Raw genomic sequence first — 27,509 nt, 5'->3', positions numbered from 1 at the left:
AGGATACTGTATGTGCCCTTCCATAGAAGATCTATTCTTTTAAGTAATGGATGGTAACTAAAATGGAATGGCTACACTCCTGTATTGCACAAATAAGCCACAGTTTAGTGGCTGTATCAAACAGCCCTTTCTTAAATTATCTCTGAATTGCATTGAACATTGAAAAAATCCACTGTAATTGTATGTATCCTGCATGAGTGAGAGGACTATAACATTCTACTAGGAGAAACATTAGAAATCCAATGCAGAAATCTCTTGAAGGTGTGGTGTATCCCTGATGACATCCAAGTCAAGGATCTAGTAAAAATCATCCAATTTATTTAAACTGGTTTGTAGTGTTCTGAAACCACCTATATTTTTCAAAGGGCTTACAGACTTCAGTCTGAATAATTTAACATAATTTTACAAACTGTATTCTTTAGTACAAAGAAAATAATCTTTAAAAAAGAGAGAGATCTGGAATTTGATGGAGCAGTGGTCCTGGTGTTTGTGGTTTAAGATGGGAAATGTTTGCTACAAAATGGCTCTTAAGACTGTTCCTGGCTGTCCTAGGGATCGATAATATTGCTTGTCTGTAGTGCTTTCCCTTTTGTCTTTTTGCCAGAAAATAACGGGAAACTCATAACCTGAAACACCTGGAGGACGTACGAAACATCTCAGTGAATCTTGAAATTGCAAAGGTTTAGATTACTTAACCACTTGAGCTCCTGAGGATTTACCCCCCTTAATGATCAGGCCTCTTTTTGCTACTTGGCTCTGCACTAATTCAACTGATAATTGCGTGGTCATGCAATGCTGCACCCAAACGAAATTTACGTCCTTTTTTTCACACAAATAGAGCTTTCTTTCGGTGGTATTTGATCATCTGTGCGCTTTTTATTTTTCACTCTATAAACAAAAAAAGACCAAAAATTTTGAAGAAAAACAATATTTTTTATTTTCAGCTATAAAAAATATATAGTAAACTCAAAGTTGGTTATAAAGTTAGGCCAAAATGTATTCTGCTACATGTTTTTGGTAAAAAAAATCCCAATAAGTGTATATTGATTGCTTTTTGTGGAAGTTATAGCGTCTACAAACTATGGTATAAATACTGCAATTTACGCCATTTTTCTGCTATACAGCGCTGCGCTAGTTTAACGGACAATTGCGCAGTCATGCAATATGGTACATAAATGAAATTTACATCCTTTTTTTTCCCCACAAATTGAGATTTCTTTCGGTGGTATTTGATCGCCTGTGCGGTTTTTATTTTTTGCGCTATAAAAAAAAAAGGCTGACAATTTTGAGGAAAAAAAAACAATATTTTGGACTTTTTGCTATAAAACATGTCCAGTAAAAAAAAATGCAAAAATCAAATTTAGTCATAAATTTCTGCCAAAATGTATTCTGCGACATGTCTTTGCTAAAAAAAAAACTGATACGTGTAAATTAATTGGTTTACGTGAAAGTTATAGCGTTTACAAATGGCGGGAAAGATACTGGGATTTTTAGGGTTTTTTTTATACTGATAATGGCAGCGATCAGCGAATTATGGCGGCGATCAGGGACTTATGGCAGCGACCAGCGACTTATGGCGGGACTGCGGCGGACATTTTCACATTGGGGGGTACTGACTTGGGGTCACTGACATCCCCAAAAACACTAATACAGTGATCAGTGCTCGTCAGCTCCAGCGCCCCCGCGCCCGATCCGCTGCCATCCGGGCCCCTGAGCCTGCTGCCGATGTCCCCACCAACACCCTGAAGGGGACACAGACACTCCGTCCCTCCAGCGGAGCTCCGGCGGTCCGAAGCGGCTTGAGGCCTACCACGGCACCCGAAGCCGCGGTGTTTCCTGCCAGCCGTGGCTGGAATCGCAGCGGGACGCCTCCGCTCCTCCGGGGAAGCTACCACCACCACCAACGGTCCTCCTAACGTAGGAGGGATCCACCTCCACCCCGACGCTCCAGGACATCAGGTACTCCACCTGGGGCACCCACTACCCATCAGGGAGCCCAACCACCATCCCACCGCCAGCCACCAGGGATCCCACCACCCACCGGAAACCCTAACCACCAGGGACCCTTAACCACTATCCCTCCAGGGATCGCTACTAACCCACCAGGGATAGCACGGCCACCATCCCACCAGGGATCCCCTGCCTTCCACCCCACCTGGGACTACCAGCCACCTCCCACTGCGTTTCGGACACTGCTTCGCCATCCCTGACCAGCACCCCCTCACCCACCCCGACCCTTCCTGCACCCCGCTCACCCCAACATGCCGCCCGCGCTCCTCCTCCTTGTCCTCCTCTCCTCCATCCCTAAAACCGCCTTCCTCTACCCACCCACCCCCGCTAAGCAGCTCTATATCGCCCCCTCACTTCTCCCCTCTCCCCACTATGGCACCCACCACCTCCTCCTGCTACTCCACTTCCCCGCTGACCCACTTGCCACCACTTTCAGACCCAAGCGCTCCTACACCTCCCGTTCCCACGCCACCTTCCTCACCCTCCTCCTTCTCATATCAGCTGGGGACATCTCCCCAAACCCTGGCCCCTCACCACCTCACACCCCCCCTAGAGCCCCCCCTGCTCACGCCAGCCGACGCGACCCCCTCAACCTCATACATGTACCCCTCCTCCCCATATCTATCCCCCCTCTCTCGGTTGCACTCCTGAATGCCCGTTCGGTTTGCAATAAGCTTACCGCCATCCATGACCTCTTCAGCTCCCGCTCCCTCAACCTCCTAGCAGTCACCGAAACCTGGGTACAGGCCACTGACTCCACTTCCCCTGCGGCACTCACCCATGGAGGTCTCCTCTGGACCCATTCACCAAGACTGAGCGATCGCAGAGGTGGTGGTGTCGGCTTGCTCCTATCACCGCTTAGCACCTTCCAGGTCCTCCCTAACCCACCCTCTCTTTCCTTCCCCTCCTTTGAGGCGCACTGCATCCGACCCTTCTCACCCACCCCCCTAAGGATCGCAGTGATCTACAGGCCTCCCGGATCCATAGCCCGCTTCCTGGATGACTTCGCCGCCTGGCTCCCCTTCTTCCTCTCCTCTGAGCTACCGACCATCATCCTCGGGGACTTCAACATCCCCATCAACGACAACACCCCGGCTACTTCCCAATTCCTCCACCTAACCTCCTCCTTCGCGCTCACACAGCACACTCAATCCTCCACCCACTTCGGAGGGAACACCCTGGACCTTGTCTTCTCCCACCTCTGTACCCTCAACCAGTTCTCGAACACCCCCTTCCCTCTCTCCGACCACCACCTCCTCACCTTCTCCATCTCCCCTTCCCCCAACTCCCCCCCTCAAAAACGCCAAACCATCACCAGCCGCAACCTCCGCAACCTGAACCCGGCCCCCCTCCACTCTGCCGCCGACTGCCTACACGACAGCATCCTCCCACTGTCATGTCCTGACATAGCCACCACCTTGTACAATGACTCACTGTCAGCTGCCCTAGACTCTCTGGCACCCCTAACCACACGCATCATCAAACCCAGACCGCTTCAACCCTGGCAGACCGACAGCACTAAACGCCTCAAACGTCGCAGTCGCGCACTGGAGAGACTGTGGCGCAAAACCAGGTCCCCTCATACTTTCTCCCTCTACAAATCTGCATTTCTTATCTACACCTCCTCCCTCCACGCCGCCAAGCAGGCCTACTTTGTTAACCTAATAAACACCCTCTCCTCCTGCCCCCGCCGACTCTTCTCCACCTTCAACTCCCTGCTCTCCCCCCCCCTCCTCCACTCAGTACCTCTCTCACCGCCCACGAGATTGCCACCCATTTCCACAACAAGATTGACGCTATCCGTAAGGACATCGTCAACTTGCAATCTACCTCCCCACCTAGCCTCCTCGCCCCCGTCACCCCTTCATCTCCTATCTCCTCTGCCCTCACGACCGCACTGCCCCCCTCCTCTCCCAATGCCTCGCCCACCATAACCCCCCCCCGCACTGCACTCCCTCAGCCCTGTCACTACTGAGGAAGTCGCCAAAGTCCTCTCAAAAGCCCGCCTCACTACCTGCCCCCTGGACCCTATCCCCTCTCAACTCCTCCGGTCACCCCCCTCTTCCCTCATCCGCTCCCTCACCCACATCTTCAATCTCTCCCTCTCTACTGGCGTATTCCCCTCCCCCCTAAAGCACGCGCATATCACCCCCATCCTCAAAAAGCCCTCCCTGGATCCCGCGGACCCCAACAACCTCAGACCCATCTCCCTGCTGCCACTCACCTCCAAGCTCCTTGAACGCATAGTCTACGATCGCCTAAGCGCCCACCTTACAGACAATAACCTCCTTGACCCTCTACAGTCCGGCTTCCGTCCCCTACACTCCACTGAAACTGCCCTCCTCAAAATCACTAACGACCTACTCAAAGCCAAAGCCAAGGGCGACTACTCTGTCCTCCTTCTCCTGGACCTCTCTGCGGCCTTCGACACAGTTGACCACCCCCTCCTCCTTAATAAACTACTCTCCTTTGGCATCGGAGATACTGCTCTCTCTTGGTTCTCATCCTACCTATCCCGACGCTCCTTCAGTGTCACCTACAATGGTGCCACCTCCCCCTCCCTCCCCCTCTCTGTTGGGGTCCCCCAAGGCTCTGTCCTTGGACCCCTTCTCTTCTCCATCTACACCTCCTCCCTGTGCAAACTCATACAATCTCACGGCTTCAACTATCACCTCTATGCTGACGACACCCAAATCTACCTCTCCACCCCTCACCTCACCCCCACTATCTCCGCCCGCATCACTCACCTCCTAAATGACATCTCAGACTGGATGTCGCTACATTTCCTCAAGCTCAACCTCTCCAAAACCGAGCTCCTCATCTTTCCCCCTGCCAACACCCCCCCCCCCCCATCCTATCCATCATCGTCAACAACTCCACTATCACTCCCGCCCCGCAAGCCAAAGTCCTTGGCGTCATTCTTGACGCGAACCTCTCCCTCCAACCGCATGTCAAATCACTCACAAACACATGCAGGCTCCATCTTCGCAACATTGCCAAGATACGCTCCTTCCTCACCCCAGACACCACCAAACTTCTAGTACACTCCCTCATCATCTCACGCCTTGACTACTGCAACTCCCTCCTCACTGGCCTACCCAAGTGCAGGCTCTCCCCGCTCCAGACCATCCTGAACTCAGCTGCCAGACTCATCCACCTCACCACCCGCTCCACCTCTGCCACCCCCCTCTGCCTCTCCCTCCACTGGCTCCCGATTGCCCAACGCATCAAATTTAAACTCCTAACCCTGACCTACACAGCCATTCACAACACTTCCCCTGACTACCTCACCAACCTGATCACCAAGTACCACCCTACCCGTACCCTTCGCTCCTCACAGGACCTCCTTCTATCCTGCTCCCTGGTCTCCTCCTCCCATGCACGACTGCAGGACTTCTCCAGGTCCTCCCCCATCCTCTGGAACTCACTGCCCCAATCCATCAGACTGTCGCCTTCCCTATTCACATTCAGGCGCTCCCTCAAAACCCATCTCTTCAGGGAAGCCTACCCCACCCTCACCTAACGGCCATCCTCCCTCATTCCTTCCACCACTTCATCCCCCTCAGCCACTTCCTACTGTACCTTTACCCCCTCCCTCCTAGATTGTAAGCTCGTAAGAGTAGGGCCCTCTTACCCCTCGTACGTTGTTTGTTGTTGTACTGTGCCATGTATTGTCCCCCATATTGTACAGCGCTGAGCAAACCCTTTGGCGCTATATAAACTCGTAGTAATAATAATAATAATAATCAGTGCAAAAAAAAAAAACTGACACTACTAATGGCAATGAGGAGGAAGGGGTTAACTTTATTTAGCAGGGAAGGGTTATAGGAGTGAGGGGAGTGTTTTACTAGGGGGCGGGGGTGTGTGCTGGGCGGGACAAGGCTGATCGAGAAAGAAAAAAACTGTTCTTTCTCGATCAGCTCATCCTCGAGCTGTCAGGGAAGTGACAGACAGTACAGCTACTGCAGCTGTGCTCTCTGTCACTGTTTGCCGCCGATCGCCCGGACATAGCCGCTAAGGAGCGGCTGTGACCCGGCGACTGACATCTGCAGCAGAGAACCGCGGGACAAATAGGGCGGCGGCGCGCCTCGCGCGCGCCCCCTATTTGTTTACAAAACACACGTCTTAAAATGAGGTTTTGCCTTTCTTTTGGATTGTACTGTGGTACTGTCAGTTTACTAAAAATGCATGTACTGGTATATTTTGGTAGATTTTCCATTTACCTAATCCCACCTGGGCAGAGATTGCTCCAGGGTTTACTCCTCAGTTACTTAACCTCTCTAGCGGTATTCCCGAGTGTAGCTCGGGGTAAAATGTCAGTGCCAAAAGCGGTAAACCCGAGCTACACTCGGGCTTACCATGCGGCGCTGCATAGGGAGTCCCTGCAGAGCTTACCTTGTCCTTTGCTCCCGCGATGTGTCCCCTGCAGCGTCCCTGGCCATCTTGTCTGGCCGATGCCGGCATCCGGTTCCTGTGACGTCGGGACGTACGGGCTCCGCCGGCGGCGGGAAATTTGAAAATTTTTAAAAATGTCATTTTTTTAAAAAAAAAAAAATTTTACATAGCAAAACATTGCTGTTTCAACCCATTTCACATACATTTTGTCCCTAGTGTTTTGTCCTGTGCCCTGCCTGCATTTTGTCTGTTCTTTCTGCCTGGAAACTGAGAAAAGTCCATGGCGTCCAAAAAGTGTCCCTTTAGGTCCAAAGCGGTTTTAGATCAGCTAGAGAACAGCGATAGTAAATCAGAACCACTTGCAGAATTGAGTGATAATGATTTGTGGGGAAATTCCTCATCAGACACTGAAAACGATTTTGCGACTTTGCCCAGCAATGTGCGAACTTGGCGCTCTATTTCAAATTTCAGTGTTTTTGGTTTGATTATATTATTGAATTAAATGTATTATTATTCTATTATTTTTTATGATTATTTATTAAATTATAATTTATGATGTCATGTTTCAAATTTTGTTATACCCGGGATGTTTAATAGACTCTTGTTCGGACAGATTTCAGTGAGGTATTCCTAAAAATTACAGCCTACAATAAAAAAACGACATATTTCCATGCAAAATAATGGTACCGCTTTCAGCACCTAAAATCTTAAATAATCAGACCGCTAGGGAGGTTAAGTTATCTGGACTGCTTTTCAAAAATGTTCAAACCTGCTTTTGTGAGTGTTGTTGTATTTGATACAGTTCCATGTCCTGCTCATTTCTGTTGTACTTCTTATTTTTGTTATACTAGAGAAACATAGTGCACACTTGTGAGACCTATATTTCTAAAGAATTCAGGTATTTTTTTTTAAAAGAAACTTCACTACCTTGGACCATGCTAGACAGGACTGGTATTGTTGTATAGTTTTACATGTTTTGATATGAAGAAACACAGCTAATTATCTTGAGACATGGACTTTTGGGATAATCAGTTGCTTGTTTTACCTGGTCACTAGGTATCCTATAATTTCTCCCTGTATCTTTCATACTACCACATTTATTGCTACCCATGATCTTTCAAAATTGCACCAGGATGGCTTGGTTTTTTCAGGCCGTTTATGGCACACTTTTTTTTCATTTTATATTTTAAGGTTATTTTTTCTTTCAAACAGGCCTAGTTTTGATATTTAGTCAGAAAAGCAATCATATGGGAAATAGTCTTTGGATTATGACCTTGAACTCTTCCAATATCCACTGCATATGGACAAAGCATGGTCTAGTGCATCTACGATCAAAATTTAAAATCATATACTCATTTCCACTTGTATTTTGATAATTTTTTTAGCCTACCCCTATTAATCTGAATGATGCTAAAGTTTAAAAACTAGCTTTGTGAAGATCACCATACATTTATTTCCTTTTGACACATATCCTTTTGTGGAACATTACTGGAATGTTGCTGGACTTTGAGTGGTTATGCAGCTGCAGGCCTCATCCCTGTATTGTTGGGTTTTTTTTTTTCAGCCGGTGGTCAGCAGCTAATTAGGTGCTGGATTGCTTTTACAAGCAGCGGGAGTGGACTCTTATCGCCCTCCTCTGCTCTCTTGGACTCACCTGTTCCACTGGGGAACCCAGGAGTTCAGCTGGTGGTTCTGCTGACCATAAACCTGATCGGAGACCGAAACGGCTCTGATCATCTCTCTGGTCTAAGAAACCGGAAGCGATGAGCATAATAGACCCTAGATCTCTTAGTAAGGAGGACCTCACACCTTCTACTGCTGTCAAAGGGGATATTTGTATTCCCTGTGATAACAATAAAATAGGTAACAAAAAAATTAAAGAGGCAGTGTAAAAATAATTTAAAAAAAGTTATAGCACCCCCCCCCTCGTGCTCACGCGCAAAGGCAAATGCATGCGTCAGTCTCGCACACATATGTAAACAGCGATCACACCACACATGTTAGGTATCACCAAGAACGTCAGATTGAGGGCAACAATTCTAGCACCAGACCCTCTGTGTAAATCTAAAAATGACATGTCTTTCTTTTTTGTAATACTTTTAATTATAAAAGTAAAAGAGGGCAACATAAAACTAGTGCAATATTTTGATAAACTAACTTATCAATATAAGGTTGGAAGGATGTACTAGCAATTCTCAATGCATTCCCAAAGTACTCATTGGATATTTTGTTTCTAATTTTGCCCTTCATACGCTTCATCCTTGAAAATAGTTGCTCACAAATATAGTTGCTGCCAAAAACTAATGACATGAATAAGGCATGAATGTGAAGAGTGATATATTTTTCTTTGAAAAGATAAAACTTTTAAAAGCCCAGTAAAGAGACACTATCAAATTTTTTTTCTTTTCTCACGTGTTCACTAAGTGTAAACACATTTTTGCAAAAGAAATCAATATTTTTAATTAAATTTACTATTGTGTATTGGGCCACATTCATAGCTGTCTTGGGCCCCAGGTTGGACACCCCTGTTTTATATAGCAAAACACAGGCTAATTGTTTACATTTTCTTATACTGACCCATGGTGTTACAACAAACCATCACCCTGCTTTCTTGTTTCCATCAGTGCTGAAAAGCATCTCACAGGTTTGACTTATACATAAATATTGCTTGAGAAAATGCATTTTAAGGATAACGCAATCAATTGTTTGTTTTTTTTTGTGTGTTTTACTTCCAAGTTGTAGGCCAGCGTGAACATTTAATGGTTGCAGTTCTTCTCCTTTTCATATATCTCATGGAAGGAGTCTTGGGCACCCCTTCCCCTTCACTCATTATCTTTGCAGTTTCTTTAGAACCTCTGCTCCCTTTTCCTGAAGCTCTACAAATACATTCACGGTGTTATGATCAGTGACAGCAAAACAAAAAGTTGCTATGTTATTCTGGCAAGATTTGAGAGTTTTGTTTCCCAATGTGCTTCAAAATTAGACTCATATAAGCTACCTTTTTATTTTTAAAGCCAACTTTGTGAAAGCAGAGATTTAAAGTATGCACAATATACAATACTTTTTTCTTTTTAGATTCCACTCAGCTAAACATGCTGTACCATAAATAAAATAGTTATTCAACAGTCAAAATGAAAGCATAGATATATTCATGTTAGTTTACAAAGCGCAATGTTGGCTTGAATAGCTTCATCAATAAAGCATTAACAATAGTATCTTAAAAAAAAAAAAAAAATTCAACCACCCCATCTTATGTATTCATATAAGATAATTTTTCATCTTGAAGCGGAACTAAAATCTCTCAATCAACATTGACTACCGTATTTTTCGCACCATAAGACGCACTTTTTTCCCCCCAAAAAAGGGGGGAAAATGTCAGTGCGTCTTATGGAGCGAATATGGAGCGGCCGGTCCGGTATTTCCACTGCCGCCGTGTCAGAATACCGGGCCGGCCGCTCAGCTCTACTCGGGACCTTATAGAGATGACTGCTGACCTTTGGGGAGGGGGGGGAGCGGGTACCTGAATTTGACAGGTACCCGCTCCCACTTCAGTGGAGTTGTTCTTTCATCTTACCTGTTCCTCTATCCAGCGGCGCGGTCTTCCCGGCTTCTGTAGTGTGGGCATGACAGCTGGGTGCCAAGTGCGCATGCGCAGGAAGCGGTGCTTTTTGTGAATGGTAAGGCGGCACCTGGGACACATGACAGATCCCAGAAGCCGCCGGACCAATCACAAAGCGCAAGTGCTTCTCGCTCATGCGCACTGGGCACCCGGCTGTCATTATTATTATTATTATTATTATACAGTATTTATAAAGCGCCAATAGTTCGCTCAGCGCTGTACATTACAAAAGGGAGACAGAACATGTGACAGAACAATACCAATACAATGCAAAACATGAGGGGATCAAGGGCCCTGCTCTTTCGAGCTTACAATCTAGGAGGGAGGGGGTGGTGGCACAGGAGGAGATAGCTGTGGGGGATGGAGTGGTAGGAAGAGTGGAGGAGGTCGGCAAGTTAGCAGGGGGTGGGGTAGGCTTCCCTGAAGAGATGGGTTTTCAGGGTGCGCCTAAAGGAGAGGAGAGTAGGTGATAATCTGATGGGTTGGGGCAGGGAGTTCCAGAGGATGGGTGACACCCTGGAGAAGTCCTGGAGGCGGGCATGGGAGGAGGAGACCAGGGAACTAGAGAGAAGGAGGTCTTGTGAGGAGCGGAGTGTGCGTGCTGGGCGGTACTTGGATATTAGGTCAGTGATGTAGTTCGGGGCAGTATGGTGGACAGCTTTGTACGTCAGCGTTAGGATTTTGAATTTGATCCGTTGCGCAATCGGAAGCCAGTGGAGGGATTGGCAGAGGGGGGTGGCGGAGACAGTGCGGTTGGAAAGGTGAATGAGTCTGGCAGCCGTGTTCAGGATGGACTGAAGAGGGGATAGCCAGCGGCGAGGCAGGCCAGTGAGGAGGGAGTTGCAGTAGTCGAGTCGTGATATGATGAGGGAGTGGATGAGCTGTTTAGTGGTTTCTGGGGTTAGGAACGTGCAGATTTTGGCGATGTTGCGGAGGTGGAGTCTGCACGAGTTTGTTAAAGATTGGACTTGGGGCTGGAAGGATAGGTTGGAGTCCAGAATGACACCCAGTACTCTGGCCTGCAGGGCGGGTTTGATGGTAGCGTTGTTGGATGTGATGGAGAAATCAATGGGGGGTGGTGTCCGGGCTGGGGGGAAGACAAGAAACTCGGTTTTGGAGAGGTTCAATTTAAGGAAGTGGAGCGATATCCAGTCTGATATGTCGCTCAGTAGGTGTGTGATTCGGGCTGAGACCAAGGGGGTGAGGTGGGGGGTCGAGAGATAGATTTGTGTGTCGTCGGCATAGAGGTGGTAGTTGAAGCCGTGAGAGTGTATGAGTTGGCCAAGGGAGGAGGTATAGATGGAGAAGAGAAGGGGCCCGAGGACAGAGCCTTGAGGGACCCCAACAGAGAGGGGGAGTGAGGGGGAGGTGGTAGCATTATAGGTAACGCTGAAGGAGCGTTGTGACAGGTAGGATGAGAGCCAGGAGAGAGCAGAATCTCTGAGGCCGAGGGAGTGTAGTTTTTTGAGGAGAAGGGGGTGGTCGACTGTGTCGAAGGCCGCAGAGAGGTCAAGGAGTAGGAGCACTGAATAGTGGCCATTAGCTTTGGCGGTTAGCAGGTCGTTGGAGAGTTTGAGTAAGGCAGTTTCGGTGGAGTGTAGGGGACGGAAGCCGGACTGTAGGGGATCGAGGAGGTTGTTGTCGTTGAGGTGAGAGCATAGGCGGGTGTAGACTAGGCGCTCGAGGAGTTTAGATGTAAATGGGAGCAGGGAGATGGGTCTGAGGTTGTTCGGGTCATTGGGGTCCAGGGAGGGCTTTTTAAGTATGGGGGTGATGTGTGCATGTTTCAGAGGGGAGGGGAAAGTGCCTGAGGAGAGGGAGAGATTGAAGATGTGGGTGAGGGAGCGTAGGATGGAGGAGGAGGAAGGTCGTCGGAGTTGTGAGGGGATAGGGTCGAGGGGGCAGGTGGTGAGGCGGGCATCAGAGAGGATCTTGGAGACTTCCTCGATGGTAGTAAGGTCAAAGGTGTGGAGTGTTGGGGGAGCTTCAGTATGAGGAATGTAGGGTGGGGTGGAAGAGGAGGTCAGAGCAGTGGTGGGGCTGTGGGAGAGGGGTGATGAGGGGGTAGCTGAGTGAGGGTGAAGGGGGTTGGAGAGAGTTTGAGCAGCGACGAAGTCCCTGCGGGTTATGTCGAGGGGGAGGGGGGATAAGGGGGTAGCTGTGTGAGAGGGGACGGGTTGAGAGGGCGTGTGAGTTGCGGCAATGTCCTTGCGAATTGTGTCAATTTTGTTTTTGAAGTGATTGGCAATCTCAAGGGCAGTGAGTGAGGTGCTGGGTGGAGGTGGGGGTGGAGAGAGTAGAGAGTTGAAGGCAGAGAAGAGTCGGCGAGGATTGGAGGAGAGGGCCTTGATGAGGGTCAAGAAGTAGGCCTGTTTGGCAGCATGGAGGGAGGAGGTGTAGGTGCGGAAGGCAGATTTGTAGCGGGTGAAGGCTTGTTGGGATTTGGTTTTGCGCCATAGTCGCTCCAGGGCACGACTGTGTCGTTTGAGGGTTTTGGTGTGATCAGTCTGCCAGGGCTGGAGCGGTCGGGGTCTGATGTTGCGTGTGGTTAAAGGCGCTAGTGAGTCAAGGGCTGTTGAGAGCGCATTGTTGTAGGCGGTCAAAGCCAAGTCGGGGCAGGACAGGGGGAGGATGCGGTCGTGGAGTTGATCAGCTGCAGAGTGGAGGGAGGCAGGGTTAAGGTTGCGGAGGTTACGGCTGGTAGTAGTGTGACATTTGGAGGGGTAGGCGTTGGAGGACGAGGAGATAGAGAAGGTGATCAGGTTGTGGTCAGAGAGAGGGAAGGGGGTGTTAGTGAGGTTGTGGGGAGCGCAGCGGTTGGAGAAGACAAGGTCCAGGATATTACCGTCGGAGTGGGTGGTGTCATGCCGAGCGCCATTACAGAAGCCGGGAAGACAGCGCGCGGCTGGATAGAGGAACAGGTAAGATGAAAGAACAACTCCGCGGAAGTGGGAGCGGGTATCTGTCAAATTCAGGTACCCGCTCCCCCCCCTCCCCAAAGGTCAGCAGTCATCCCCTGTACTATCCACAGTCTCTGGTCATCCCTGTGCTGTCCGCAGTCTCTGGTCATCCCTGTGCTGTCCGCAGTCTCTGGTCATCCCTGTGCTGTCCGCAGTCTCTGGTCATCCCTGTGCTGTCCGCAGTCTCTGGTCATCCCTGTGCTGTCCGCAGTCTCTGGTCATCCCTGTGCTGTCCGCAGTCTCTGGTCATCCCTGTACTGTGTCCGCAGTCTCTGGTCATCCCTGTACTGTGTCCGCAGTCTCTGGTCATCCCCTGTACTGTGTCCGCAGTCTCTGGTCATCTCCTGTACTGTGTCCGCAGTCTCTGGTCATCTCCTGTACTGTGTCCGCAGTCTCTGGTCATCTCCTGTACTGTGTCCGCAGTCTCTGGTCATCTCCTGTACTGTGTCCGCAGTCTCTGGTCATCTCCTGTACTGTGTCCGCAGTCTCTGGTCATCTCCTGTACTGTGTCCGCAGTCTCTGGTCATCTCCTGTACTGTGTCCGCAGTCTCTGGTCATCTCCTGTACTGTGTCCGCAGTCTCTGGTCATCTCCTGTACTGTGTCCGCAGTCTCTGGTCATCTCCTGTACTGTGTCCGCAGTCTCTGGTCATCTCCTGTACTGTGTCCGCAGTCTCTGGTCATCTCCTGTACTGCGTCCGCAGTCTCTGGTCATCTCCTGTACTGTGTCTGCAGTCCATTAGTTCAGAATTTTTTTTCCTGTTTTCTGCCTCTAAAACCTAGGTGCGTCTTATGGAGCGAAAAATACGGTACTTGTATTCCTTATGCTTCTAGCAATAGTGAATAGATAGGAAAGTATATTATATTTGTTTAGTTACATTTCTTCTGTTCCTGTTTTCCATGCCTAGGCAAATGATATCATAGATTCCAGGAGTCTTCAGGAGGGGAGGAGGGATTTTCTCAGCTAAGCACACCCTCCTGCCTGCAAGCCCAAGGGAAGATGGATTCCACTAAGTAAATGCTACATAAATCATCTGCCCTTACTCAAGAAGGCTGCAGCCAGAAATGCTAGGGGATGGTTTCTAAACAAATTATAGCATGGAGACATGGATGGATGGATGAGTTTCCTTTTAAATATCAATATTAAACTGCGGTTTTGGTTTGTTGTTCTCAGATGAAATGTAGTTCGGCTGTAAGTGCACGCGTGCTGAGGAATGTGGAAGCCCTCATGCACACTTGACGTTTTTACAACTGCTGTTTTTGGCTTTTGACCGTTTTTTCTACAGCTAGTAAACCCCCTCAGCATGTTATCCTATGTTTCCATGCACACATAGACTGTAATCAATGGTTTTTGGCTTTAAAAAAACCCCCAGAACTAGTGGGTTTCTAGAGGAGTTTTTAGCTGTAAAAATGCTCTAATGCTGAAAAATGTGGTAAAATGCCACAAACCGGCGTTTTCAAACTTTTTTTCTACCAAAAAAAAATTATTTCTTGGTTAAAATAAATGGTAAAATGCAAACGTGGGAAAACAACACTAAACGCTAATGTAAAAATGCTTAAAAAAAGCTGAAAAACTCACGTTTTTAGCGTGAATTTATACAGCTATCGTTACCAGCGTTATCAAAATGTTAAGTGTGCATGAGGGCTTAGTGTAAAACTGCCTTCATCTGCTTTTTTTTATTTTCCGGAAGGTTAGAGATGGTATTCTTTGGTTACCTGGAACATATCCTGAGACATATAAATAGGTGATTTACTAAAACTGGTGCACACAGAATCTGTTGCAGCTCTGCATAGTGACCAATCCGCTTCTTGTATTTTTTGTCAAAGCTACAAGATCGGACCACCAGATTCTGAGTGCATCTGTCTTATACCCCCAACCCCCCACCCCCCAATACTGGGAAATAGAGTTATTCTTGAATATTTCTTCACCAAGCTAACATAGAGGCTGATATACTAAATGATTTGAAAATGTTCACACAACATAAAGTGTGTACAGATTAACTAAAAATGTGCAAAGAAGAATCTTATTTACTTATTTCATCTACACCTGATTGGATTTTTTTGTGTTTTTATGTGAGGGGAAATGGGCATCTAAAATGGTAGGGACATAAGTTACATGTTTCCCAATAAAACTGGGACTTTGGACTAGACTGTGCCTAGTAAATAAAACATTGTCATTTGAAGCATTTATGAAATGTAGATAGCTTTTACAGTGGATCGTTCCGCTTGTTTGTATCTTCCCTCACTCCACTGCCATATTTGGCACTTTTTGGGGGAGGGGGTTGTGGTTACCTTGTTTTGATAGGAACCCACTCCTACATCCGGGTCAGATCACCACCCTCCCCCCTGCAGCCTTCAGGAACACACAGAGGTCCCAAAAGACTGCTGAGCCATTCACAAAGCCCAGTGCACCTTGCACATGCTGACCAGGAAAATGGCAGCCAGTGGCCCTTTCTGAAGATGCCGGCACCTGCACTCGAAGTCCTTTGAAGAGTTGGCTCGGGTGAGGACATTGCTGGATCTTTGGACAGGTAAGTGTCCTTCTAGTAAAATTCAGCCACCAAAGTATTTGTAGCTGTTGACTTTTAATTTTTTGGGGGGAGCCTGCAGCTCCGCTTTAGGACATGGGTATTTTTACTGTGTGTATTTTTTGGCTGATGTTTATTTCTCACCTAGCTGAATTGGTAAAAGCAACATTTTATATAATTTACTCATTAATTGATATTCTTAATTAACTAGCGTGGTAGTTTGTATCTCATGGACATAACCGGTTATAATCGTGGCCAGTATTGTTTGACTCGATGTATTCTGTATTGATATTAATAGGGTGTGGAAAGTAGCTAGTGTTGGGAATAGTGTTAATCTAGAGCCAGAGTATTGTTCCTTCCAATGAAAGAAAGTGTTCATTATGCAAATAAGTACATTGTTAATTGATTATGTAAAGATCAGAGGTGACACACTAATTTCTTCTGTGTATTCCTGACGTCTAGTGAATGTCAGTCAGTAAATTTTATCTGAAAGGGTTATAAATGACCTTGCCAATGTAGGCCAAGGTTCAACGTTTAGGTTAAGGTATGTATTACTACACCACTTATTAACATATTAATATTTATAATGCTTCCGATCTTGGCTGAATGGTCATAAACTTCATAATTCATTTTGGCAGTTTGATGGCCCACACACTATGTACAGTCCTGTTTTCCTGTTACTTATGACATACTCCCCCGTTTTGAATATGAAATGATGCAAAAGTGTTCAACAGATCTCAAGTCTTTTCTACAAATATTGTCAAGTGGAACCTAATATACATAATGTAAAAATTGTCCGCCTCTCCCGCAACCTTAATATGAAGTTAAAATGTGGATAATGGTTGCTTGCAGGGTTGGAAATATTCCAGAAACCAGAGATCTACGGATAATTTAGAATTTTGTTTTCTTTTTTCTTTTAAAATTATTGGAAGCACATGATACCCATTATATCCATGTAGTTAAAATTAAAAGCCAGGCAAACCACTCTCTTTGGCTCAGTCACACCTATATTTTGCGTTTAATGATTTTCTTTTCCATTTATTTTCAGTGGCCAGTGTGCTGAAGGTCAGACACAACCCATGCTGAGTCAGAACTCATACACCTTGATGATTGGTGGGCTCTACCTCTGACTCGGCAACACATGTCAGACTTCTGCTTTCACAAACGAGAGCAAGGGTCCTTCTCTACTGCATGTTGGCAGGGGACAGTCTTCTCAGGCTGTGACTGCTTTTTAAAAAAATTAGCTGTAAGACTTTGTACATCTATTGTTTTGATGCACCAAGAATGTATTTAGCTGACTTGAAACTAAAAGCTCAATTGCTTTTTAATTTTTCTTCTTTACTGAGGTTTACATTTGGAAAATAAAGTACCTTTTCAGCTCCTAGGCTGGATTGAACTAATTTGTCTCTGAATGCCAAGTTCATTTATCCATGTATCCCTTTAAAAAATATGTAAATCGAACATGTCATATTCCTGATATGTGCCTGCTGTACCATGTACGTATATATGAAAAAGTATCCTGTTCTTTGTATTGCTTCCTTTGTGTGAAATCCTTGGTGTTCTTGCCACTCCCTCTGCTTTCCAATTAAAAACCATCCACACTAGGCAGGAGAGCACAGCATGATCAGTTTTCTGGCTGTGCTGGCAACTCGGCCTGCTCTCCTCCAGTGATCACACATGTCATACACAGCCATTCACTGGGAGGATCCGTGTGATACTCTTTCTCTGACAGCAATTTCAAGGTGGGCCACATCAGCATTATGGTTGCCCTCAAAGGGCCGGTTGTATCTGTAAGATTAGATGTACAGAGCACCCCACCCTCCTTTGCATCACAGTGCACCCCTTTACCTGCTGCTGCCAGGAAGAAGCTGGAGGCAGAACTGGGAAACAAAGTCCAGGGTCTGGAGGAGAACCAGAGGAGGGCTGGAGTCAGCTAAATGCTGAGACCAGGGGAGTTGGAGATGAGGGGGTGCTGCGGCTACTCAGAGAGGCACAGGACCTGTTCTCTCTGCTGCCAACTGTTGAGACAGGGGAGGAAGGGGGTTGCAGAGAGGAGCCTCCCTGCAGCTGCATGGAGAAGCACAAGATCCGACAGAGGAGATCTGTCAACTGCTGAGACAAGTTGAAGACATGGGGGGGTGCCACAGCTGTAGGAGAGGTCTGAGGGACACATGAAATGGCCTGGAGGGCTGAATTTGACCCTCGGGCCTTGTGTTTGACACCTGTGACTTAGGCAAATAACAGGTATTTATGATTTTTTTAAATATCTATACACAATTGTTTGCCTTTCATTTCTATTTTAAACTGAATGTGTTGTTTTAAAAGGTGAAGGTTCACATATACTTAAATTTCTGTCTAATTTATCTTTCATGGGAATAAAACCAGTCCCCTTTTTCTCTATATGACATACTGCAGCAAAAGCAGATCCACTAAACCTAAAGGTGACCATTCCAGCAGGGGAAATGTATTCAGTGCCAAGGCATGCCTCCAGCAATTGGGCAGTTTTGACCAGGGGCAGACTGACAACTCATGGGGCCCCCGGGCAACAGGAGATCATGGGGCCCCTGTGTCCTCACCCACACTCAAACCACACCCAAAAAAGCCCATTAAATGTACTAAGGGCATCTCATGGGGCTCCCTACTGACCTTGGGCCCTCGGGAAGTGCCTGAGTGCCCAAATGGTCAGTCCGCCCCTGGTTTGGCCTCTTATTACTGCTGAATGAATATTTATCAGTTTAACTGTTGTTAGTCTGTTCCTGCACCGATTTAGCTATACTGTAATGTTAAATTGGTATATTGTTTGATTAGTATTATCTGCTGTGTATGTTCATTGTTGTTGTGGTAGTGTTTGGATTTCCATAATATTTCTATCAGTTATTTTCACTTTAGTGTATATGGATATGAATAAATTCATGTTTAAAAGAAAAAAAAATCAAACTATTGTGCTGAGCTGTAAGGTTATTTAATCCTTTTTCCCTAGAGGAATGATCATTATACTGTAAGTACTAATGTGTGTATTGCAGATTGCTAGGGAAGATTTAAGTTTGCTTTGTAAGCTGAAATTCTTTTATGATACAGTGGACATTGTTAAAAAAATGTTCAATTATTTTCTGGATCCTGTGTATTCCATATTACTAACTATCTTTATTGTTGCTTTAAAGTGGCAAGTCATTTTTTGTTATATCAAAGCAGTTGGTGCATTGCTTTTTTTTTATGTGGAATGGTCACAAATGTGAGGCTGATAGTAGGATCATGATTGAACTCCAACATTGTCACCTATTTAACACGTGTGTGTATGTATGTATGTACAGTATACGTGTGTGTAATATATTACAATGCTGAGCTCTCTCCTGAAAGAAACTTATTTTTGCCACCATTGTGTAACTGAGGCCTCTTTGTAAGGCAAAGCAAAAGAGGGTACTTGTCATATGTTTTCCAAGCACCCCTTTCCCCAACGTTCTGCTCAGTATGCACTTTCATGTTTGGTGGGCACTATTCCACTCAATGCTGACCTAATGTGCAGACCATAACTATTAACTTGAGAGCACAAGTAGATGGATGATGCCCTATATTCATTGCCTGTGTGAATGTACCATTTCTGTATATAGGGCACTTTTAAAATGGGAATCATGTTGCTGGTGATGGCTGCAATGCATTTTTCAGGGTGTGTTTTCCTGAGGGTAACAACTGTGAACATGTCTTCATATTGTGTGTGATACCACCACTTGCATTAGTCATCAGAGCCTACGTAGTAGGGTGATAACACAGGAGCACAATTTGCAGACAGGAACAGAGAGTTACAGTATAAAGGTTCCCTGGCAAACCAGCTAGTCTACAAAATAACTAAAAGATATGTTTCCACTACTCTGGTTAAAAACAGAGGATTTTTGTTGCATACATTTGCAGAAGCATGTGGAATCCATGCAGACATGTCAAGGCACCTCTGATAAGTGGGGTCCCCAACTCTAAACTATCTGAGCTCCCAGCCAATGGACATATGACAGTGCATATATAGAGAGCAGGCTCATCCAGAGACAGCCCCCTCCTCCCTAAAGGCACAGCAACACACCTGAAACCCAGACATTGCATTTTGCAATCCAGCTAAAGACTTCCAATGTGTTACAGAGTGCTGTCACCCCTTAGCACACAATCACACCTGTACAGTGCATATGCGTTCCATTTATTTTTGATGGCACCCCAGTGCACCCACACTGCAACACTTTGAAACACAGCAGATATTGCAGTGTGCTGTGTTACAAAAAAAATGTTTGTGTTAAAGTGTGTGAGATTTTAGTGACTGAGTTTTTGATTAGTTTAAACTCATTGGATCATTTATAAGCCTATCATAGCAATGGTAGATGGGTAGATAGGTGAAGTTGCAAAGTGATATTTTATGTTTTACAATATCACAGTTGCCAGAACAAGATAAAATGTAAAATACATTCTGGAAAAGTTAAATTAAGAAATGCTATGTGTATTTATTGTTTGAAAACATAGTTTAAGCTTAACACATGTACAACCTCCTTTCAATTTATAAAGACCATGTAACCTACTTTAAAGCATAACTCCAGACAATAATAAGATAAAAATGAATACCTTACATACATTGTACTTTGTATGCTCGCTAAGGGATTGGAACATCAAATCATATATGATGTTCTTTGCTAAGCTATGAATAGGGATTAGTTGCAGTAAGTGACAGAGTAAAAGTTTTATTCCTTTTGGTTTTATCAAGAACTTTAGGGGTATGATAAATATATGTTACAGTAGAAACATTTAAGGCACCATATTTCAAAGCGAGGATGAACTTTTCAGTTGAAAGTAATGGAGGTTTCTGTTTTCAACTTGCTTTTAACCTTGCTTTAGAGCAAATAATAATGTTGTATTGTTCTAGAACAACAAGAAACGACATACTATCATGTTGGCACTACTAATGCATTGAGCAATATGAGTGTTTCTCACACAATAAGATATAATTAAGCAATCAAGGTAGGCCAGGCAAGGAATGTGTAATTAAGCAAAATTGAAGACCAAATAATGGTGTTTATGAAATAGTTAAATAGTTTTGCTAATTAAAAAAAAAAAAAAAAACCTGTAGAGAACAAACATAAACTCTGTTTCTGCATGGCCAGTTTTGATATTAGCAATAGTGTCTATTATATTGCGTTTATCTTTATATCTGTATTCAAATTTAAAGCTTAAATTAATAATATGGCATCATTTTATATTTTTTTTCCATATGTACATGATTTGAACCATACAAGCTGCTCTGTGTGAGCAGTAATCTGGGGAGGTGGACTGCTGCTCTCACATAGTGCACAAAGGTCTTGATCTTCAGCAGTCAGACACTCCTCCCTCACGGTGCCTGACCTCTGGTGACCCAAACTGACTGACTCTCTGACTCTCTGCTGCCAACATTTTTACAATACTACGTACACACATATAGTAAGAAAAAAAAATGGTGCCCTAGTCTTAACTTGTTATGCAACCTGACATTATAGCAAACAAAAGCAGGCTATTTAACCCTTACGTGCCTGCTGGTATCATATGGATACTCAACAGTCTGTAGCATTTAAACGTGTGTGTACACACACACACACACACACACACACACACACACACGCACTATATTGCCAAAAGTATTGGGATGCCTGCCTTCACACACACATCAACTTTAGTGGTATCCCAGTCTGAGTCTGTAGGGTTACATTCTCAGTTGGCCCACCCTTTGCAGCTATAACAGCTTCAGCTCTTCTGGGAAGGTTGTCCACAAGGTTTAGAAGTGTGTCTATGGGAACCTTTGACCATTCTTCCAGAAGCGCCTTTGTGAGGTCAGGCACTGATGTTGAATGAGAGCCTGGCTCACAGTCTCCATCCTAATTCATCCTAAAGGTGTTTTGTCGGGTTGAGGTCAGGATTCTGTGCAGGCCAGTCAAGTTCTTTCACCACAAACTCGCTCAGCCATGTCTTTATGGACCTTGCTTTGTGCACTGGTGCACAGTCATGTTGGAACAGGAAGGGGCCATCCCCAAACTGTTCCCAGAAAGTTGGGAGCATGAAATTATCCAAGATGTCTTGGTATGCTGATGTCTTAAGAGTTTCCTTAACTGGAATTAAGGGGCCAAGCCCGACCCATGAAAAACAACTCCACACCATAGTCCCTCCTCCACCAAACTTTACACTTGGCACAGTGCAATCAGGCAAGTACCGTTCTCCTGACAACCGCCAAAACCAGACATGTCCATCGGATTGCTAGACAGAGAAGCGTGATTCATCACTCCAGAGAACACGTCTCCACTGCTTTAGTGTCCAGGGGTGGAGTGCTTTACACCACTGCACCCTACGCTTTGCATTGCTCTTGGTAATGTAAGGCTTGGATGCAGCTGCTTGGCCATGGAAACCCATTCCATGGAGCTCTCTACGTACTGTTGTTGTCACTTGCTACATGAGGCCAGGCATTCTCATGCACCAGCAGGAACCCAGGACCCACTGCAACATCGTAAGGTCTGATGAGTCCAAGGATTTCATCCCGATACCTAATGGCGGTCAGGGTGCCATTGTCTAGCCTGTAGAGGTCTATGCATCCCTCCATGGATACACTTCCCCATACCATCACTGACCCACCATCCAAACGCTCATGCTGAACGATGTTACAGGCAGCATAACGTACTCCACGGCTTCTCCAGACCCTTTCATGTTTGCCACATGTGCTCATGGTGAAACTGCTCTGATCTGTGAAAAGCACAGGGCACCAGTGGCGGAGCTGGCAATTCTGGTATTCAATGGCAAATGCTAGTTAAGCTCTATGGTGCCAGGCAGTGAGCACAGGGCCCACTAGAGAACCTCGGGCCACTCTTATGAAGTCTGTTTCTGATTGTTTGGTCATAGACATTCACACCAGTGGCCTGCTGGAGGTAATTTTGTAGGGCTCTGGCAGTGCTCATCCTATTTCTCCTTGCACAGAGGAGCAGATACCAGTCCTGCTGATGGGTTAAGAACCTTCTACGGCCCTGTTCAGCTCTCCTAGAGTAACTGCCTATCTCCTGGAATCACCTCTGTACTGGGATACACAGCAAACCTTCTGGCAATGGCACGTATTAATGTGCCATCATGGAGGAGTTGAAAGGCCTGTGCAACCTCTGTAGGGTCCAGGTATCGCCTCATGCTACCAGTAGTGACACTGACCCCAGCCAAATGCAAAACTAGTGAAAAACAGTCCGAAAAGATGAGTAGGGAAAAAATGTCAGTGACCTCCACCTGTAAACCCATTCCTGTTTTGGATGTTACCCATCTAGAGCACCTGTTAATTTAATTAACACCAAAGCAGCTGAAACTGATTAACAACCCCCTCTGATACTTAATTTGCCAGATCAATAACCCAGGAGTTTAATTGACTTGATGCTATACTCTGATTAAAAAGTGTTCCTTTTAATTTTTTTGAGCAGTGTATATATTGCATATTGGGACAAAGACCTCTAATGTGTCTGCAAGGTCTCTTATGTCTACTTAAGACTTTTTGTTCGTTTTTTGCACAAATAGAACAAACTGCTTGTTTTTGCACTCCAGCATCATCCATAATAAAATCCTGTTCTGCCCGTACTGGGTATTCATCTCTAAGTGTCAGAATCCTTGCAGTGTACTGAAGAGACTAAATTTGATCGAATCCCATAGAAATTGTTTCTAACTTGTTTGATGCAGTATTTTCTACACTGCATTTGGAGGATCAACCTGCCTTTTCAGGCCTAGGGTCTTTTGGAACCCCTATGGCTGCAGAAATTTTCACTCGGTATTCCTGGACTGGAAGGAAGCTATAGAATTATGGGTCCCTTCTGTGAATGTGAAGGAGATTTTTCCCTTTTGAAAAGGAATTTATTGTTAAGTGGCCTCTGCCCACTATAGACACTCCAGTCATACACCTAAACAAGCATATTACTAAACAGGTTATTTGTGTTCTTATATCTAGGGATTTCACTGATAGACAGTTGGACTCTCTAATTAGGTCTCAGTCTGAGTTAACTGGATTGACTTTCCAATCTCTGTTGGCAGTGACTTTGATTTGTGAAACCTTGTTACTGTGGATCAAATCCCTTAATTTCGGCTCCTCCATCACAGTGCACAAGGAAAATCTACACTCATCAGCCACTTTATTAGGTACACCTATTCAAATGCTTGGTAACACAAATTGCTAATCAGCTAATCACATGGCAGCAACTCAATGCATTCAATCATGTGTAGTGAAGACAACTTGAAGCTCAAACCGAGCATCAGAATGGTGAAGAAAGGGGATTTAAGTGACTTTAAATGTGGCATGATTGTCGATACCAGACAGGCTGGTCCGAGTATTTAAAATAACTGCAATCTACTGTGATTTTCATGCAGTCATCTCTACGGTTTACAGAGAATGGTCCAAAAAAGAGAAAATATCCAGTGAGTGGCAGTTGTGTGGATGAAAATGCCTTGTTGATGTCAGAGGAGAATGGGCATTCGATTTTATCTGTGACAGTCAGACAGTAGGGTCAGAATTTGGTGTAAAACAACATGAAAGCATGGACCCATCCTGCCTTGTATCAATGGTTCAGGTTGGTGCTGGTGGTGGTGAAATGGTGTGGGGGATATATTCTTGGCACTAGCAAGGTGTACCTAATAAAGTGGACGGTGAGTGTATATGCACAAGGAACATCTGATTCGCCTGCCCTTTAAGGGAAACTGTATCTTCAGTCTTGCCCTTAACAGTGTAATTCCTGATGGCACCGTTGGCTGTAATGTGTGCTTGCCTCAATGCAGGTGATGTTGTGAATGGGTTGCAAGAACCCCAACTTTTATCTACCACAGAAGTACCTCGTTAACAAACCGAGTAAACCTCCCACTCACGCCACAGATAAAAAACACTATAAGCCCTCTGTCTCATTTAATTAGTCTGCATGAAGGTGTGCCCCCAGTTTGGCAAGTGGGACCTGTTTTGTTCATTCTACTGCTTGTACTCTAGACCTTTTGAAATGGACACCTTCAGATGTCCCTAATCACTCATTGGGTAAATCTGCATTCCAGTTCCCCTGTGTGTTTTGGTTACCTATATCCTCAGATCTCTGATACCTACTTTGATAGGAGCCTATCCTATGGAAATGATTTCCTATTGATTTGCAGATAAGTCCTTTTCCATCATGGATGATTGCGCCCCTTGTGGTGCTTGATGTCCGCCAGCCCTATCCCTCTTTTGAGGGACCTCTTGACCTATACGATCAATAAGGATCAATCCCTATGGCTCCCTTCCATAGTAAGGAACTGGCTTTCCATGTGTTCCAGCAGATCTGTGCCTTGCTCTCTGTACTGAACCTTGTATTCCCTCTTGTACCTTTTCCTGGCATCCTCACCCTGAATCACTCAGGAGACTTTCCCAGAAGAGAGTCAGTTTTCTAGATATTCTCAGTCCGTGCAAGCCAAGGGTCCTACTGTCTGCAATCCTTAACTAGATATATAGCTATCTTTTGAAGATCTCCACTTTGTACATGTGAACACCCCTTCTTTTTTCTTTTTTCCTTGTAGCAAGGAAGTATCCTTTGTTGTAAGGTCCTGTAGTTTATTGGACAGTCAGGAAATGGGACCCACTGTTAACCTGCTGCAATTTCCCCTAAATGGGAAAGTGTAAGTCCTTGTGCCTTTGTAGGACATGATTACTGTAGGATTATTGACTTGTGGTTTTCTGAGGAACTATCCTTCTGGTGAATTTTCCTACTGCTAGTACAAGGTTTTCTACCTCTTACATCTTGGTGGTGGATTCTGCTCTTTACAGGGGTAGGTTGGGTGATTCATAGAATTTTAATTCTGGTTCGGCAGGTTGCAGTGTGGCTACCACAGCCCTGAAACACTCATGGGTGTTGGTTGGAAGGACGACATCTTATCCTTCTTGTCTGCTAACTGCCACAGCTGCTTGCGTGCTAAATTGAACTGTCAATCAAATTTCTGGTGTCATAACTGATCACATGTGCAGCACCATGGCAAATGTAGATCAAACAGAGGCCAAGATTGCAGCTTGCCTGCTGTAAAGGATAGGAAGGTTAAATACTGCTTTTAAGGGATAACTTTTCTATCAGGTAACATCCATTGTTATGTATCTCCTGCTCCCTGAAGTTAAGGGTTAGGAATGTTCAATGGCTGTTGACTGGTCGGTCCTTTCCCTGGACATGGTTTTTCTGTCCAAGCTTCCTTTCCCTGAAGTAAAGGGTTGAGCTGTTTTTTTTTTTTTTTTACTATTCGACATGATATGGGACTTGGCCCAGAAAACATTTCTTTCCATTGGTTGTGGTCATTTCTATATTGGTTGGCTCTTCTCCATCTATTCTTTGTTCAGGTGTTCATTACTTCAGGTACTTTTGTAGTATGATCTCCATATCTGTTGGAATGATTAGTGGTTGGGTTTTTTTACCCCTCTGCTGGGCTGAGCGCTGAGAGGCACAGGAACTGTAAAAATTCATAAAGGACAATAAAGAAAATAAGATTTTTGTACTTCATGTAAAATCTTATTGTTATTGGCTCTTGTTCTGCTTGGTCACAAAATGTAACCATGACTGCTGAAGGTGGAGTTTTACATGAGCTGGCTTAGCGTTTCTTCTCAACCTCCTGCAATGTGGCAGTACAATCTGACTACCGGTATTTAAAAATTTCTACAATTCCTGTGTCCCTTATTGGACTTTAGGAAAAATAATTTATAGTAAGTGCTTACATTGTATTAGAAATGCTAAGGTTTTTCTTTTTTTTGCTCACTGGTCATTTTGGATTGTTAATTCTAACATGCAGGACTATTCAGCAGTCTCTACTGTTAAATATTCATTGATGTTTATTGTATATCCTACTGTGAAATGCTACAAAATATGATGGCCCTATTATGTATAAAGATAATATGAATGGGGATTTGGGCTTTGCTCTTGGCTTGTTTGTAGTCTTATCATGCAAACAGAGTCCAGCCTGTCCAGTCTCCTGGCATTGTAATCACTAAAAGATCTGTTTTGTAACTTTCATAAAGATGCAGTAATGCTGTTGTACAGTTCGATATTTGACTATTAAAGCAGACCTAAACCCTGACATGGTCTTGCTTATATGCACCACATTGTGCTAAATTGTAGGATGCAGCAAAAAAGGTGTTTACATATGCCTAACACTCACAATTGGTCCAGATACCAGTGGTCATAAACCAGGCAGTGTTCTTAGACAGAGCCTCTGTTTGCCTGGTTAGGCCAGGCATGTCAAACTAATGTCTTTTAGACTAGATGTGGCCCTCTCACTATTTTCTGGGCCCTCTTAGTGCTTTGTTTGTTTTGACTTAATTTACACTGAATAAGGTCCTAGTTCTCCAGATTATAAAGGTTATGCTTTATCAGTATAACTTTTTATAATTTTGTTGGTGAATTTTGGAAGGGTTTACAACCACTATAACGTGTACTGCCAACCCATTCGGAAGGAATGAGCTGCTTTAGGTTGTTTTTCTTAATGCATCAGTGTGCAGGGGAGGCTTAATACACTCCTAAAAACCTAGCACATTTGGGGAGATGTAAACAAGCATAGTTTGTAGCTGGGATTAGGTATCTGTTAAAGCTGAAGTTTAGGTATGGCAATGTTTGCATATTTACATTGTTCTGGTTTGGACTAATGTAAGTAGTATGTGCTGTACATGTGGGATCCCTGTGGAAGCTGGAAATCTGTGCTCTCCACTAGCTTATGGGTCCCATGCTGAGCATCTGCTCTGCTGCTTACTGAAGAGGTCACTCATTTGGCATAGGCATCATTCGGGGAACTCTTTGCATTTTCTCAATGAGTGCAAAATTTTTAAGATCGGAGGTACAGAGACAAGGTGGTAATGCCATGATCTCCACTTTTTCCAATCAGAGAACACTTTGTATTCATTCGGAAAATGTAAAAACTGCCATACTTAAACTTTATAAATGTTATATTTATATGTTTAATAAAGTAGTAGATAAAATAATATTGTCCATTTTTAACTGATG

The 27,509-nt window shown here is 45.0% G+C and overlaps 1 protein-coding gene across 2 annotated transcripts in view; it reads left to right on the top strand.

Moving 5' to 3' along the window:
* The window catches only part of SLC22A15 (solute carrier family 22 member 15), a 489,469-nt gene that overhangs the window by 75,667 nt on the left and 386,293 nt on the right, over window positions 1-27,509 (top strand). The window lies entirely within an intron of this gene.

The sequence above is a fragment of the Staurois parvus genome, unplaced genomic scaffold, assembly GCF_062004578.1.
Source record: "Staurois parvus isolate SC_StPar_1 unplaced genomic scaffold, SC_StPar_1.0 ptg000437l, whole genome shotgun sequence".
NCBI classification, from domain to species: domain Eukaryota; kingdom Metazoa; phylum Chordata; class Amphibia; order Anura; family Ranidae; genus Staurois; species Staurois parvus.
The sequence above is the reverse complement of the archived record's forward strand: the minus strand, read 5'-3'. Positions and strand labels throughout refer to the sequence as shown.